Source organism: Bombina bombina, chromosome 12, assembly GCF_027579735.1.
Source record: "Bombina bombina isolate aBomBom1 chromosome 12, aBomBom1.pri, whole genome shotgun sequence".
NCBI classification, from domain to species: Eukaryota; Metazoa; Chordata; class Amphibia; order Anura; family Bombinatoridae; genus Bombina; species Bombina bombina.
In genome coordinates this window covers 70,334,272-70,352,101 of record NC_069510.1, presented here as the reverse complement: position 1 = coordinate 70,352,101, position 17,830 = coordinate 70,334,272, and the positions used below count along the sequence as shown (strand labels likewise).

General features: G+C 40.2%; 1 protein-coding gene across 1 annotated transcript in view; it reads left to right on the top strand.

The window, feature by feature from the left end:
- EXD3 (exonuclease 3'-5' domain containing 3) overlaps positions 1 to 17,830 on the top strand; it is an 849,727-nt gene that overhangs the window by 495,307 nt on the left and 336,590 nt on the right. The gene's annotated exons all lie outside the window — the stretch shown is intronic.

The window sequence follows — 17,830 nt, the reverse complement described above, 5'->3', positions numbered from 1 at the left end:
AATAAACTTTGAAGATCGATCCTATAGGATTTGGAAACCATCTTTTATGATGTACAGATGTCAGATCTACAGTGTTTGCAGTTAGTATTGTCCTTTATTTTCCTGGCAGATCCTGAACCTTGTAAAGTGTGGACATAAATAGCATGGTTAAGGAAGTTCTGCTCCTAAATGCTAACATGAACTGCAAGAGGGACCTTGCCTGGAGTATAACTGAGCCAGGGAGCGGAAGGGAAAGTGTTGGGACAGTTTCACAGCTGTTTGTCATAAATGTAACAGCTGGATCTTCTCATTTCAGCACAGCCAGGGGAGCCAATGGGCTATAGCAAAGGTTGTCACTGTTATGGGCCATGAAACACAAAATATTATTTCATGATTCAGATAGATTCTCTTTTTATTCTTCTTTGAAGAGATATCCAGATAGGTAAAGTGCTCATGTCTGGAGCACTACATGACAGGGAGTAGTGCTGCCATCTAGTGCCCTTGTTAATGTATGACATTGTTACAAAACTGCCATAATGTACTGCAGACACGTGCACACTCCTGAGCCTACCTTTCTGCTTTTCAACAAAGGATAACAAGAAGACAAAGAAAATTTCATAATAGAAGTAAATTGGGAAGTTGTTTAAAATTGTATGTTCTATCTGAATCATGAAAGAAACGTTTTGGGTTTTATGGCCCTTTTAAAGGAACCGTGAAATCAAAATGAAACTTTCATGATTCAGATAGAGCACAACGTTTTAAATAATTTTCCAATTTTCTTCTTGTATCTAATTTGCTTCATTCTCTTGATATCTTTAGTTGAAGAATAGTCCTAGGTAAGTTTACAGGAGCGTGCATGTGTCTTTCGCAAGCAGCAGTGATAGCAAGTATTTGTACCAATGTTATACATTTTTACTGTCCCTAATGCTACAGAGTGCTAAAGACGTGCACACTCCTAAGCTCCAATGTGCCTTACTAGATTTATTTCCTTCTTAATACAGGGAGAGTCCACAGCTGCATTCCTTACTTGTGGGAAATACTGAACCTGGCCACCAGGAGGAGGCATAGACACCCCAGCCAAAGGCTTAAATACCTCCCCCACTTCCTCATAACCCCAGTCATTCTTTGCCTTTCGTCACAGGAGGTTGGCAGAGAAGTGTCGGAAGATTTCGGAGTAGTTCCTTAGGAAGGGTATCTGCCCTTCGAGATTGGACTGGAGTTTTAAGTAGTCTTGGCAGCCACTCAGTGAGAGCATTGATGAAAGTTAAAGTCTGGAGATGCAGACCCATCCATTAACTGCTCCTTGGCAATCAGTGTTGACGAGTGCAGTGCTTTTTCTCACTCAAGTTGATGTCAGGAGCGATGCTACACTTGAGAGGCTATGTTTCTGTTCCACAGCATGGATTCCGGTAAGATCGTTTCAATTTTTACACATATTGCAAACGCTAGAAGACAGGGCCACAGTGTGGCTCCTTTTATCTATATGGAATCAAGGGTTAATATCTCCTGAGGGTGATTATGAACAGTTGGGTTTAATCATATATGCTTTATTTGATTTTATGCTGCTTTATGTGTAAGATGTTTATGGGCTCATAGGCTGAGATGGAACATACAGGTTTCACTTTCACTTTGAAGGTTGCGCAGCTTAAAAGCTTGGCACGCTTTTTCTCATAGCAGGGATGGTCCTGCATTGCGCACCATGTGACCGGAATGGTTGAGGCTTCCATTTCCATTCTCTTGACCAAGTTACTCCCGGAGAGGAGTTTTATCTCTGTTCTGTCTGGGTCATAGGAAGTGGTGAGTGCCCCAGCCATTGGGGGTATATTTTTTATTTAAAATAAAGTTATTTTTTTCTGTAGTCCTCCGCATATCGTACTTTAACTATGGAGGATTCTGGTTCATTAGAGGGTTCTCCCTCTGTTTCAAAGAGCAATGCCTGTTTATATTGTGAGGGAGCTCTGGAATATCGGCCCTCTCAATTATGTTCCATATGCCTTTTGATAAGGGGATTATATCAAATAAGGTTAACATGTTTGATACCACTGAGCCGCCCACCACTGAGGAGTCCTCGTCCAGTGAGGTGCACACCCTACATGCATCTTTTTATACACATGCAGCTTCCCATTGCACTGTTAATCCTCCATTTGGAGGGGGCCTTTTTTTCACCAGACGTTACTGCGCAGTTTCATATGGCGGTGTCTGTGGCCATTAGTGCTTTCCATCACACTGCTAAGCGCAGGCGAATGATTAAATATTGCACTCCTGCCCAGGTGGCATCATGTAAATTTTCGGATATATCTGATCAGTTATCCAAGGATGAGGTTCTCTCTGAAACTTCAGAGTATGAACTTCCAGGGTTGGAGTCTGCTGCCTATAATCCTCCACCTGTGGAGGATACAGTTTTTAGATTTAGGACAGAACGTTTACGCTTTCTACTAAAGGAGGTTTTGACTACATTAGAGGTTCCAAAGGCCGAGCTGCCAGACGAACCTCTGGGTCCTAAATTTGATGGCAATAATTATTTAGGACGAGTGGGACAGGATTAGATTCCTTTTCCCGTCGTCTGCCTTTTAAGGATCCCGGTTCCGGGCTCTCTATGAGGGTGGGTTTTCTTTTTCCCATCCCTACTTGGTTGGCGCTATTTTTACGCTTGCCACACGTAATACTAGCCCGTGTGAGGATAGTTTGTCGTTCATAGAGCCGCCGGATATAAGGATGGAAACTCTGTTAAAAAGGATGTTTCAACATATGGGATATCTGCTTTAACTTGTGGCGCTTATCGCCGCAGTTGCTGGAGCGGCTACCTTTTGGTGCGTCTCCTTCGCGAAAAAGATCGAGGTGGAGGGTTGCCTTGACATTTTTCAGGAAAGGATTACGGCCTTCTGGGTTACTAATTATTTTATCTGTGCTGTTATTTCGCAGATTAATTAGCCTATGGCTAAGACTTCAGGTTTTCTGTTTAGGCCCATAAGGCGCTTTGACAGATATAACTACTAAGTCTAGTCTCTTTCCCTCTCCTTTAAGGGAAAGAGTTTGTTTGACTATCTTCATGGTTTCAGGGGCCTAGGATGCCTTCATACCGTAAGATAAGGAGAACAAATTTAAGGGACAAAGTTCATATTTTCGTTCCTTTAGTTCTGATAAAAGCCCAGCATCAGAGGCCTCCGCTAAGCCAGAGCAAACCAAGAGTTCTCGGAAGTCGACTCAGTCCTGGAATAGATCCAAGCAGAGCAAGAAGCCTGCCGAGACTAAGTCCGCATGAAGGGGCGACCCCCGGTCCTATTTTAAGATTGTGTAGGGGGCAGACTGTCACTCTTCCAGAGGCTTGGTTCAGGGACATGCAGGATCTTTGAGTCCTGGAGGTCATAGCTCAGGGTTACTAGATAGGTTTCAAGGCTCATCTACCCAGGGGCAGATTCATCCTCTTAACCTGTCTTCAAGACTAGGAAAGAGGGAAGCCTTTCTGGAGTGCGTAAGGGATCTGTCCTCCTTTGGAGTCATTGGCCCAGTCCCTTTCACAGAGAGTGGTTGGTACTATTTAAACATTTTCGTGGTCCCAAAAGAGGGATCTTTCCGTCCAGTTCTGGACCTAAAGTGCTTAAACAAATTTCTAAATGTCCCCTCATCAAGGTGGAGACAATAAGGCCATCCTTCCCTTAATTCAGGATGTTTCGTATCGTTTGGCGGAGACCATTCGGAATCTCTCCTCTGTATTTTTCGATCCCACGGAGGGAAGATAAATAGAGAAAGGAGTTCTCTTATTCCAAGCACCAGGGTGGAATTCCGGGGCACAATAATAGATTCCATAGACATGAGAATATTTCTAACAGACCAGAGAAGTTGCAAGCTAGCTTCAACGTGTCTTGCCCTCCAGAATCTCCTTAAGGCTCAGTGTATGGAGGTGATTGGTCTCATGGTGTCCAGCATAGACATTCTTTTTGCCAGGTTCCACCTCTGGCCATTGCGACTGTGCATGCTGAGGCAGTGGAAAGGCGATCATTTGGATCTGTCTCAACAGATTTCTCTGGACAACCAGTCGAGAGAATCGCTCCCTTGGTAGCTCTGTCCGGATCACCTGTCCCGAGGGACATCCTTTTTAAGACCATCTTGGGTGACTGTGACTACGGACGCAAGTCTGTCAAGATGGGGAGCTGTTTGGGGCGGCAAGAAGGCTCAGGACCTGTGGACACAGGAGGAGAGCTCCCCCCGTTCAAAATTCAATGCTCTGAAGGCTTGGCCCCTACTGGGTTTGTCCCAATTTATCTGATTTCAGTTGTGCAATATAACCTCGGTGGCTTACATCAATCATCACGGGGAAACAAGAAGCTCCCTAGCAATGAGGGAAGTATCTCGGATTCTGGAATGGGTGGAGACCCACAACTGTTCGCTGTCAGCAATCCACAATCCGACAGGTGGGGAACGCCGGAGATAGATCTCATGGCGTCCCGTCTCAATTCCAAGCTACCCAGATATGGGTCGAGGTCCAGGCTTCCTCAGGCGGAGCTAATAGATGTATTAGTGGTCCCTTGGAGGTTCAATCTAATTTCTCTTTTCCTGCCATTACCACTCCTTCCTTGAGTGGTGGCTAGAATCATACAGGAGCAGGCATCAGAGATACTGCTTGCTCCATCGTGGCCGCAAAGGATATGGTTTGCGGATCTAGTGGGGATGTCATCATCTCCTCCTTGGAGGTTACCTTGTCGCAGGGATCTGCTGGAACAAGGCCTCTTTCTTCATCAAAATTTAGATTCTCTGAGGCGTACTGCGTGGAGATTGAACGCCTAGTCTTAGCCAAGAGAGGGTTTTCTGAGAGTGTTATTGATTCTCATTCAAGCTTGTAAGCCATTTACTCGTCTCATCTATCATAAGGTGTGGAGGACCTACATATTCTGGTGTGAAGAGCGTGGTTTGTCCTGGCACAATGTAAAGGTTGCCAGGATTCTTTCTTTTCTCCAGGATGGCTAGCCTCTCAGCTAGTTCCTTGAAGGGACAGATTTTGGCCCTGTCTATTTTTACTACACAAGAGGCTTGCTGGGCTTCCGGATGTACAGTCTTTTGTTAAGGTTCTGACTAGGATCAGGCTGGTGTTTAGATATAATGCTCCTCCTTGGAGTTTAAATCTTGTTCTTAAAGTTTGGCAATGGGCTCCATTTGAGCCTATGCATGAGGTTGACTTTAAAGGGACATTATACACTCATTTTTTCTTTGCATAAATGTTTTGTAGATGATCTATTTATATAGCCCCTAAAGTTTTCTTTTTTTTAAAAAATGTATAGTTTTGCTTATTTTTAAATAACATTGCTCTGATTTTCAGACTCCTAACCAAGCCCAAACGTTTTATGTGAATACCGTCAGCTACCTTCTCCAGCTTGCTCCTGTTTGTGTAAAGGGTCTTTTCATATGCAAAAGAAGGGGGGGGGTCTTATCTCCCACTTGCAGTGGGCTTTCCAGCCACCTTTTCAACAGAGCTAAATTTAGATCTTCTAATTAAGTTTTAAAACAGTTTTATACTGGATTTTTATATTAGTATCTGTGCATCTTATTCGTAATAGTAGTGTCTATTACATGCAGTTATATGAAAATGAGTGTATACTGTCCCTTTCAAGTTGTTTGTCTTGGAAGGTTCTTTTTCTACCAGCTATTGCTTCCGCGTGCAGAGTCTCTGATATTGCTGCCTTGCAATGCGACCCTCCTTATCTAGTGTTCCATGCTGATAAGGCTGTTTTACAAACCAATTTAGGATTTCTTCCTACGGTTGTATCAAATCGCAACATCAATCAGGAAATTGTGGTTCCTTTCTTATGTCCTAAATCCTTCTACATTGAAGGAACTTTTACTGCATAATCTGGATGTGGTTCGTGCCTTGAAGTTCTATCTTCAGGCTACAAAGGAATTCAGACAAACTTCTTCTCTGTTTGTTATCTATTCTGGGAAGCATAGGGGTCAGAGGGCCTCTTCGACCTCATCTTTTTGGTTGAGGAGTATCATCCGCTTAGTATAGGAGACAGTGGGACTTAAGCCTCCTCAGAGGATTATGGCTCATTCTACGAGAGCAGTGGATTCCTCTTGGGCCTTTAAAAATGAGGCCTCTATTGATCAGATTTGTAAGGTGGCTACCTGGTCCTCCTTACGTACTTTTTCCAAATTTTACAAGTTTGATGTTTTGCTTCTGCTGAAGCAGCCTTCGGGAGAAAGGTTTTGCAGGCTGTGGTGCTCTCAGATTAAGGGCCGCCTCTCTTTTTTACCCTCCCGTTAGCATTCATGTGTCCTCTGGAGCTTGGGTATAATTTCCCACAAGTAAGGAATGCAGCGGTGGACTCTCCCTGTATTAAGAAGGAAAACATAAATTATGCTTACCAGATAATTAACTTTCCTTCTGTACAGGGAGAGTCCACAGCTCCCCCCCCCCCCCGTGTTCTCCGATGGGCGGCCCTAAATTTTAATTTATTCTTTTGGTACCTTTTTTACCCTGATATTTCTCTACTGTTCCTTGTTCCCTCGGCAGAATGACTGGGGGATGAGGGAAGTGGTGGAGGTATTTAAGCCTTTTGCTGGGGTGCCATTGCCTCCTCCTGGTGGCCAGGTTCAGTATTTCCTACAAGTAAGGAATGCAGCTGTGGACTCTCCCTGTACAGAAGGAAAGGAAATTATCTAGTAAGCGTAATTTATGTTTTTTTCAACAAAGGATACCAACAAAATGAGGCAGATTTGTTTTTTTTAATAAATTGAATGCAATATCTGAATCATGAAAAATTAATTGGTGGGGAAATACCAGAGTGGTACCACAGCCGTGAGCTGCTAATGGGCGAGTACCATGGGGTCAACTTATCAAGCTGCGGCGGACAAGGTCACACACAAGCACCCAAGTCCGCCGCTGCTTGCCTCTGGTGGGCTGAATTCCACTGTCAGAATTCAGCATTGCACACAAGCGCTAATTTGCGCTCGCGTGCAATACCGCCCCCTGTCTGTGTAAAGCCAATCACGCGCGGGCAGGAGCTGTCAATCTCCCCGGTCAGACGAGAACGGGGAGATTGAAATCCGCCACCTAAGAGGTCTGATGACCGCTTCTTGTTAAATACGGACTGCAGGTTCTCTTGTGGGGTGCGAAGCCTGCCGAAGGCTTTGATAATTTGACCCATAGGATTTGGGGTAAATACCTTTGCCTGTATGCTAGTTGGACATGTCACAGTCTGCAAGTACAGCAGTGTAATATGTCCTTATTAAAGGATCAGTAAATACAGTAGATTTGCGTAATCAACAAATGCATGATAACACAATGCAATAGCACATGGAGGCCCATTTATCAAGCTCCATATGGAGCTTGAAGGGCTGAGTTTCTGGCGAGTCTTCAGACTCGCCAGAAACAGCAGTTATGAAGCAGCGGTCTAAAGACTGCTGCTCCATAACCCTGTCCGCCTGCTCTGAGCAGGCGGACATGAATCACCACAATTCAACCCGATCGAGTATGATCGGGTTGATTGACACCTCCCTGCTGGCGGCCGATTGGCCGCGACTCAGCAGGGGGCGGCGTTGCACAAGCAGCTCTTGTGAGCTGCTGGTGCAATGCTGAATACGGAGAGCGTATTGCTTTCCGCATTCAGCAAGGTCTTGCGGACCTGATCCGCAAGACCTTTCATAATTCGGCCTCATGGTCTGAACTTTCTGACAAATTTCAGTAGTCTATTTCCTCCACTTCTGTATCATGTGACAGCCATCAGCCAATCACAAATTCTTATACGTATATTCTGTGAATTCTTGCACATGCTCAGTAGGATCTGGTAAATCGAAAATTGTGAATATAAATAGACTGTGCACTTTTTGTTAATGGAAGTAAATTTGGAAAGTTTTTTAAAATTGCTGCTCTATCTGAATCCTGAAAATTTAATTTTGAATCGAGTGTCCCATTAAGTATTGACCATCCTATCCTTAGGAATGAGTTATGCACAAACATTTCATGTTTGTTTAGAATCCATTTAATCAGCTTTAACTTTTTATTTTTTTCTGCATGCGTTTTTATATGCAGGCCACATATTTTTAAGTTTAATGTCTCTTTAAATGGATAAAAAGGTCAAAATTGAAATGTTCATGGGTTAATTTAAACTTTATACTTCCATTATGTGAAACTGCAAAACCATAAGCAGGTGTGAAAAGACAGAAATATCTATGAAGCGTGATTTAAAATAATCATTACACTGTTGTAAAATGCTGGTTTAATATTCAAGGATCATCTGTTTATAGATTTATGGTGACAATTTCATCAGCTTTATTGGTAGATGAGAACACAACTCTATAATGATGAAAAGAAAAAGCAGTTTTATTCAATAGCATTAATTTAAAAAAAAATGTTATCTTTATTCAGATACATTTTTCTAATAAAACAAAAAAATACTTTAATGTCATTTTTAATATATATTTTTTACAATAAACTTTACAGCTCTACCCTCCCTTGATATCATGAGGTATGCTTTTGCGTTAAAGGGATAGTAAACACCAAATATGTTATTGTTTAAAAAGATAGATGACCCCTTTATTTATCATTCCCCAGTTTTGCATAACCAACACTGTTATATAAATACACTTTTTACCTCTGTAATTACCTTGTATCTAAGCCTCTGCTGACTGCCTCCTTATCTCAGATCTTTTGACAGACTTGCATTTCAGGCAATTAGTGCTGACTCTTAAATAACTTCACGTGCGTGAGCACAGTGTTATCTATATGAAACACATGAACTAATGCCCTCTAGCTGTGAAAAACTGTCAAATGCATTCAGATGAGAGGCGGCCTTCAAGGGCTTAGAAATTAGCATATAAGCCTACCTAGGTTTAACCTTCAACTAAGAATAACAAGAGAACAAAGACAATTTGATGATAAAAGTAAATAAGAAATTTGTTTAAAATGACATGCAATGAATCATGACAGTTTAATTTGGACTTTACTATCCCTTTAAGTGGAACAGTAAAGCCACATCTCCATTAAAAGATGAGAAAGTAGAATGAAGCAATACATGGGGAACAAATACTTGTAATACATAACGCCCAACATTTGTGGCTAGTTATTACTCAGTTATTACTTTGCCATTTTGTGGAGGGGGCGGTGTCATAGGCGGATAGTGGGCTGCATAATGGGTGTTTCTGGCAGTCTGTAGGCGTGTCTAATCAGTGGGTGTGTCTAGTTTGTAGGCGGGGCTATATTCATTTTTTTAAATAGGGATTTATGGCTGTCCCAGTGGTACAGCAGGACAGAGCTCAGAATTAGGGACGGTCCCTTCTAAATAGGGACAGCTGAGAGGTTTTAGAATATACTATAAATGAAGACATATTTGAGAATATGCCAATTAGGTTTAAAGGACAGAGCACAGCACATTTTTGTTTATTACCTTATCTCTTCTATACCCCACTGGGAGTGTAATTTATTCTGCTGGCCCTTTTTACACAGATTAGCTATAGCTTGGACCAAGGGCCAGAAACTTTCAGAATAGGAGGGGAAACCCCAGGCTAAATCAACTATTTAAAATGCCAATATAAGAGTGAAGGAAATACTTGTAAACAATTTAATACACTACAGCAGGTAAGGGCGATCATTGGGAACAAATTAAAGGGGATAATTTTTATGAGAAAACTGTCCCTTTAAAGCTCTAATGGGTGCATAACCCCATTATATGTCTCTGGTTGTGAGGAAAAATTAGGAGTATGTACCTTTTGTTGGTTTGGGCTGCATATTTCTCAGGCCTAGGGCAGCACAAAAACTAAATACATGACTCTATAAGTAGAGCGTATGCAGTTTTTTTTTTTTCATACAAATTGTTACTGAAGCATGTAAAACTCTTTTAAATACATGACCAGTAATTGAATATGCAACTGTCCCTTTACACCATTTTCTTTGTATGTGACACATAATTATGATGATACTCCATGTTAAGCTCTAAATTCTAAAATTTTCCAAGAAAAACAATACATAATAAAACTTATGACCTGCTCACATTACATTTTTCCTTCCAGAGATAAAGAATCAACTTAGCGCAGCCGTATGAACAGCAAGAACCATAAAAAGTAGATAACAGAAAAATATGGTATTTTTGATTAAACATGTATCATCCCCCCCCCCCCTATTTGTGCTTGTAAATTTGGCACTTTTATTGCAAGTAATGTTGGAAGACAAGATTTATATTCTCTCCCCCCCTCCTCTCTCTGGTGTAGCAACAAGGAATTGAGAAGCATGGAAGGAGAAATGACCCAGAGGCATTTTATAAAGACCTGCCAGAGCTGTGTTTCCCATGTATGATATTACACAGGCCGCGGTACTAATGCGTGCAACAGCTGTAGGCTAGTCCTTGAGTTTGAGCAATGCCTTTATCAGCTCTCATTTTGGTAGAACAAAATCTTCCCTCCCCAAAAGAAACCCCCCCCCTCATCACAGCTACCTTCTTGTCACATTCATACAAACATTATATCCCCCTCTCCCCTCCCCCCTTTCTACCCTCAGGGCCAAAGTCAGAGTTCATGAACAATGTCACTCTCATTAGAGAATTCTATGTCAAACCCCAGCCGGCTCGGTATGCCATTCAATCTTTGCCCTACCATGTGGTAGGGTGTGAATTTCAGAAGCTGTTGCAGCTAAGACGCTACCTCCCAGTTGAATAGAAGGCTGGGCTGAGCAATTCTAGGCCTTGATGCAAGAAAATCTCACAGATAGAAATTAAAGGAACATTACAATTCTTCCTTTAACTGTTGTAACTAAAAAAGGTGTTTTATTACACTAAAGCGATAAATGAAACGTTTATGATAAAGACAGAACATGCAAATAAATTTAAAAAAATCTGCATAACCAATTTTATATGAACATTTTCTAAGTTATCAGTTTGTACTGAACATGTGCAAGAATTCACATTATATATGTATTATATTATATATGCGTTTTAGGATTGACTAGTGGCTGTCACATGATAAAGGGAAAAGGAAAATGGAAATAGCTAAATAATGGAAATAAAAAAAAACTGTAATGGAAGTACATGTGTATTCGTGCATGTGGATGCATATCCCATGATTCAACCAATAGAGCTTTTAATCCTTAGGTATGTATCATGCATTTCCTGTTCATTTCCATATAAGGTTAAACAGATGTAACTTAACCATTTTTATTAAACAAATATTTATACAATGTTTAATTATATTTAACGGGACCGGATACCCAAATGTTGCAGTACTTGAAAATATTGCAGTATAGCTGACTGAAAAATTACTACCTGAATATCTCTATTCAACAAAGCTAAAATTTCCTCAGTTGCCACATTCCACTGTAAAGGGACATTAAGCAGCCAATCAGGATGCTAGTCCTGGGACTTGCAAGGGAGGGTGCATCTGGCAAATGCAGCACATTCATGTTAATTTCCCTCCTCAGTTTAAGAAAGTTTTCTATGAAATCTGACAAGATTTTAGTGAAATCTAATGAGTTCACAGGGAAGCCAAGTGTGGCATCAGCACCGATGAAGCTGATTGGCTGTTTTTTTTATTTATCATTTTTTTCAGCATGCGGCTGAAGGATAACTTTTCACAGAGCACTTAATTAAGATATGTTGAGGTAAAATATCTTCCTTTTTACATAGTGATGCCTTGCTTAGCTTACAAGGTTTTGCAAACCTCTTAAAAAACCTGGCAGAATTCATGTATCTGGTCTCCTTTGCTGCAGCCAATCACGGACACATAAAAGTGAACTGTACTCTGAGCTAGCCAATCGTTGTTTAGAAAGTGGAACAAAGACATTTTTCAGAAGTATTTTACAGCAAAAGCAGGCAAAATAAATAATGATTTATTTCACTTATACCCTGTAAAGTTTAGAAGTGTTTTTGATTCATTTTGCTGTATACCCAGTCCTTTCTGTAGTATATGAAAGGGCTGCACTACTGGCTCTACTGCAAACCAATGAAACGAGCCAAGAACAAGTTGCATATTTGTGTAGCCACCAGGCATGTGCATAATTTGGGCTTTGTTATTTGTCAGTGAAACAAAGACAAAAAATGACCGTGGTCTGCGGCTTTCAACTATTTTTTATAGAATAAAGTGCAACACAAATATCCGTATGTGCACAGATATTTGCCTATTGCACCTTTTCCCAAGTAAATCCAGCTCAGCTTCCAAGCAGGACAATGCTTGTGCAATAAGTGTGGTCTTGCTAAAGCCGTATGTAATGCAGCTTCCAAACAGGACAATGCTTGTGCAATGATAAGTGTGGTCTTGCTAAAGACGTATGTAATGCAGCTTCCAAGCAGGACAATGCTTGTGCAATGATAAGTGTGGTCTTGCTAAAGCTGTATTTAATGCAGCTTCCAAGCAGGACAATGCTTGTGCAATGATAAGTGTGGTCTTACTAAAGCCGTATGTAATGCAGCTTCCAAGCAGGACAATGCTTGTGCAATAAGTGTGGTCTTGCTAAAGCCGTATGTAATGCAGCTTCCAAGCAGGACAATGCTTGTGCAATAAGTGTGGTCTTGCTAAAGCCGTATGTAATGCAGATTCCAAACAGGACAATGCTTGTGCAATGATAAGTGTGGTCTTGCTAAAGCCGTATGTAATGCAGCTTCCAAGCAGGACAATGCTTGTGCAATGATAAGTGTGGTCTTGCTAAAGCCGTATGTAATGCAGCTTCCAAGCAGGACAATGCTTGTGCAATGATAAGTGTGGTCTTGCTAAAGCCGTATGTAATGCAGCTTCCAAGCAGGACAATGCTTGTGCAATGATAAGTGTGGTCTTGCTATATCCGTATGTAATGCAGCTTCCAAGCAGGACAATGCTTGTGCAAGGATAAGTGTGGTCTTGCTATATCCGTATGTAATGCAGCTTCCAAGCAGGACAATGCTTGTGCAATGATAAGTCTGGTCTTGCTAAAGCCGTATGTAATGCAGCTTCCATGCAGGACAATGCTTGTGCAATGATAAGTGTGGTCTTACTAAAGCCGTATGTAATGCGGCTTCCAAGCAGGACAATGTTTGTGCAATAAGTGTGGTCTTGCTAAAGCCGTATGTAATGCAGCTTCCAAGCAGGACAATGCTTGTGCAATGATAAGTGTGGTCTTGCTAAAGCCGTATGTAATGCAGCTTCCAAGCAGGACAATGCTTGTGCAATGATAAGTGTGGTCTTGCTATATCCGTATGTAATGCAGCTTCCAAGCAGGACAATGCTTGTGCAATGATAAGTGTGGTCTTACTAAAGCAGGACAATGACAGTCAGTCAATCAGGAGTGACAGCTGCACCTTGCTGCCAATCACCATTTTCTGTTTGGGAGCTGCAATGCCTGTGGCTTCTAAGCAGGACTTTGCATATGTGTTTATATATATATGTAGGGATTCAACACTTATTAAACTAGAGTTAGTAACACAAAAATAACATGCTCTGAAAACTAGAGCATATTATTTTTGTATCCTGATGTCTCTTTAAAGAACATGCTGGGGTTATCAAGAAGTGCATCCATGAACTGTTGTGATATAGCAAAACCCTGAATAAAAATATTTTTTTATTTCCAGGGAAGCTTTTTAAAGTTAAACATTTATCTGATTTTAGAATCTGTTTGAGAAAAAAGGAACAGTTTATCAAATATACTAAAACTGAGATTTCAGAGTAAAGATAAGAAAATGCCAATACCTAAATACTGCACGGATGTAAAATGCAGGCAAGGTATCATTTAAAAGTAAGTGAATATAGACCGTGTTTGCATCAGACAGGAACAGAAGGTTGCAAAATAACATTGCAAAATTGATTTAATGCAGCAATGAATTAAACCGTTATAAAGGCATACGTATATATTGCACAAACTGTTTGTGTAAGTAAAATGAACTGAGGGTGGTGTCATTTATTTGTTAAACAGACTCTACTTTATATATGTCAATCTCTACCTGTATGTCATCTATCCATTGTTCTATTAAATCTCTTTACATCTGTGTATCATTATCTCTGTCTGTCTGTCTATCTATCTATCTATCTATCTATCTATCTATCTATCTATCTATCTATCTATCTATCTATATATCTGTTATCTAGTTATCAGTATATCTATCCATCTGTTCTCTATTTATCAATCTATCTCTCTTTCTGTTATCTATCTATCTATGCATCTATCATCTGTCTGTCTTATCTGTTATCTATCTATTTATCTATCTGTCTATTTCTCTTTCCATCTTTTATCTATCTGCCATCTATCTGTCTGTCAGTATTTGTCTATCTATCGATGCACTATCTATCTGTTGTCCATATCTCTTCCTATGTATCTCTCTCTGTCTAACTATATATCTGTGATCTCTCTATATATCATCTACTGTATCTATCTGTCATCTCGCTGCCTATCTAGCTATCTTTCTATCTGTTATCTATCTGTCATATATCTATCCTCTGTCTGTCATCTATCTATCTTTTGTCTATCTCTCTGTTTGCTATCTGTTATCTATCTATCTATCTATCTATCTATCTATCTATGTACCTGTCATCTATCTTTCTGTCTGTCTATCTACCTGATATCTATCTGTCTATTATCTATTTATCTGTCTTTTGTCTATCCGTTTATCACTTTTTACCATATTAGACCATATTTCTGAAGCAGAATAAGAGAATGTGTAAGTGATGTGTATAAGTGAAGAGTAGCTAGAGCTAAATGGGTACAGATTAAACGTGCAGTTCTAACACTTGTGTAGTGTTACCCAGTGGGTGCACCAGCCATCTGACATTCCATTAGTGGGGACTGATTGTAAACTCGTGTTCAGCTTAGAGCACTGATGTAAAGAGTATTTCTAGAGGTCTGCGGTGCTGATCATTTTCTGCCGTGAGATGGCAGCAGAGACACAGGAGCCGGCCTATCACACTCGTGTGCATGAGAGGGAGAAAGGCTGGGAGTTTGTGATTTATATCGCACCTGTACTTCTCATTATTCGTCCCAAAGTCAACAAAGTGTAAGAAACAAAGCTCAACTCTTTATAGATTGGCTTCCTTATTAAAGGGACGTGAAAGTCAAAATTAAAGTACAGTAAACATTGTAAAAAAAAAGTTACATAAAAATTATGTAAGGATAGCTATGTCTGTTAAAAAAAGGTGAAATTATAGATTTATGCACACTTAAGTTTACTTACGATTTACGTATACCCATCCTCGTTTTAAAAAAACGCATTATGGGCGTGCTGCGATTAGACAAGCGAATGCTCCGTTCGGGTAAATGTTACAGGCTACCATGCTGTGTAAAGCTGTCAGCTGCAGAATTATTTACCATGTTTTACAAACTCCCATTTTATCAAATTTACATTCGTCAGTATTGTACGTTACATGAGAACATACTGAGGTATGCTCAGGAGTGCACACGTCTTGATTATTATATGGCAGAAGTGTTAACAACAATGTTTGTAACTTTGTTAAACACATAGTGCAAGAAACATGGAAGGTGAAATTAAATTACTTAGAACATACAAGCGCAAAGGGAAATTAAAGGAATAGTCTGGTCAAAACTAAACGTTCATGATTCAGACAGAGCAGGCAATTGAAAGCAACTTTCTAATTTACTCCTATTATCAATTTTTCTTTGTTCTCTTGGTATCTTTATTTGAATGTAAGCTTTGGAGCCCACCCATTTTTGGTTCCGCACCTGGGTAGCGCTTGCTGATTGGTGGCTACATTTAGGCACTAATCAGAAAGTGCTACACAGGTGCTGAGCCAAAAATGGGCCGGCTCCTATCCTTACATTCTTGCTTTTTCAAATAAAATACAAAGAGAACGCAGAAAAATTGATAATAGGAGTAAATTAGAAAGTTGATTAAAATTGCCGGTGTTCTGGTAAGAGGGCGAACTTTGGAAAAGAGCGAACCATGTCACTTCCTGTGACGTTAATGCGCATGCGTGCCAGCGTCATCACATACCTGGCCGCATACGTCACTGGTAAAATATTTAGAGCTGTGAAATTCCAGAACCTTTTCTAGAGCTCATGCGTGGGATTTTGTATCACAAATGGTGCGCTCATGGAAAGCTGTTTATTTGGCTCCTCTGCAATATTCGGAACTCCGCCACCCACTGCAACTACTCCATTACTATTACTACTCTAAAGCTGAGTCTCCGTGCTTGTGCATGACAAACAGCTGTTCTCTTTGTTAATCAACCAATAGATTTACTGCTTTAACAAATGTTTGCTCCCTTCAATGTCATTGTGTTTCATGCACAAGCACGGAGACTCAGCTTTAGAGTAGTAGTAGTAATGGGAGTAGTTGCAGTGAGGGGCGGAGTTCCGAATATTGCCGAGGAGCCTAATAAACAGCTTTCCATGAGCGCGCCATTTGTGATACAAAATCCCACCAGTGACGTATGCGGCCAGGAACGCATGCGCATTAGGTCCAAAATTTGTATAACAGCTGATGTAACGTCACAGGAAGTGCCATGGTTCTCTCTTTTCCAAAGTTTGCCCTCTTACCAGAACACCTGCTCTATCTGATTAATGGAAGTTTAATTTTGACTATACTATCCCTTTAAACACCAAAAATATGCAAGCAATTTTATTGGCGTTGTTCTTATTAATGAGCACTAGATGGCAGCACCATTTCCTGCCTTGTATATTTCTCCAGACACCTACCTATGTATCTTTTCAATGAAGAATAACATTGGACTAAAGCAAATTTGATAATAGAAGTAAATATGAAAAAAATTGGGGAAAAAATTGGGGGGAAAAAATATATCAAGATTGTTAAGTTTAATATCCCTTTAAGGGAAATTTTAATGTACTTTAATTATCAAATTTACTTCATTCTCTTGGTATCATTAATTGAAAAGCACACCTAGGTAGGCTCAGCAGCAGCAGTGCACAAATGGGATCTAGGTACTACTGGTGGATATGGACATATGCCTCTCGTCATTGGCTCACCCAACGTGTTCAGCTAGGTCTAAGTACTGTAGTACATTGCTGCTTTGGAGCTGACTTTTATTTATTAAAGGGACATGAAACCCCAAAAAAATATTTCATGATTCTGAGAATACAATTTTAAAAAACTTTCCAATTTACTTCTATTATTTAATTTGCTTCCTTCTCTTGTTATCATTTGCTGAAAGGTTTATCTAGGCAAGCTCAGGAGCAGCAGAGAACCTAGGTTCTAGCTGTTGATTGATGGATGCATATTTATACCGATTGTGATTGGCTCACCCATGTGTTCAGTTAGAAACTGTTAGTGCACTGATGCTCCTTCAACAAATGATACCAAGAGAATGAAACAAATTAGATAATGGAAGTAAATTAGAAAGTTGTTTAAAATTGTTTTCTCTATCTGAATCCTGAAAGAAAAAATGTGGGTTTCATTTCCCTTTAATACCATAATGCAAAGAGCAGAAGTGTTCTCTACATGAGACTAAATAGGTGTAACGTTTTTTCTCTGTATGTCTCTGCTTCCCAGCAGCATTGTGGGTAAGTCACTTTTTTTTTTGTTGCTTTTGAAGATTCCTAACATCTTTGTTATATTTAAAGGGACATGAAACCCCATTTTTTTCTTTCATAATTTATATAGAACATACAATTTGAAACAAATTTCCGAATGACTTCTATTATCAAATTTGCTTTCTCTTGGAATCCTTTGTTGAATTAGAAGCAATTTCCCTACTGTGAGCTAGCTGAAAACATCTGGTGAGCCAATAACGAGAGGAATGTATGCAGCCACCAATCAGCCGCAGCCTTGCTGCCGCTGAGCATATGCACAGCTGCTTTTCAACAAAGGAAACCAAGAGAACAAAGCAAATTTGGTAGTACAAGTAAATTGGAAACGTGTTTCAAATTGCACTTTCTATCTGAATCATTAAAGTTTAATTTTGACTCTACTGTCCTTTTAATACATTGGTTAGGTTCAGA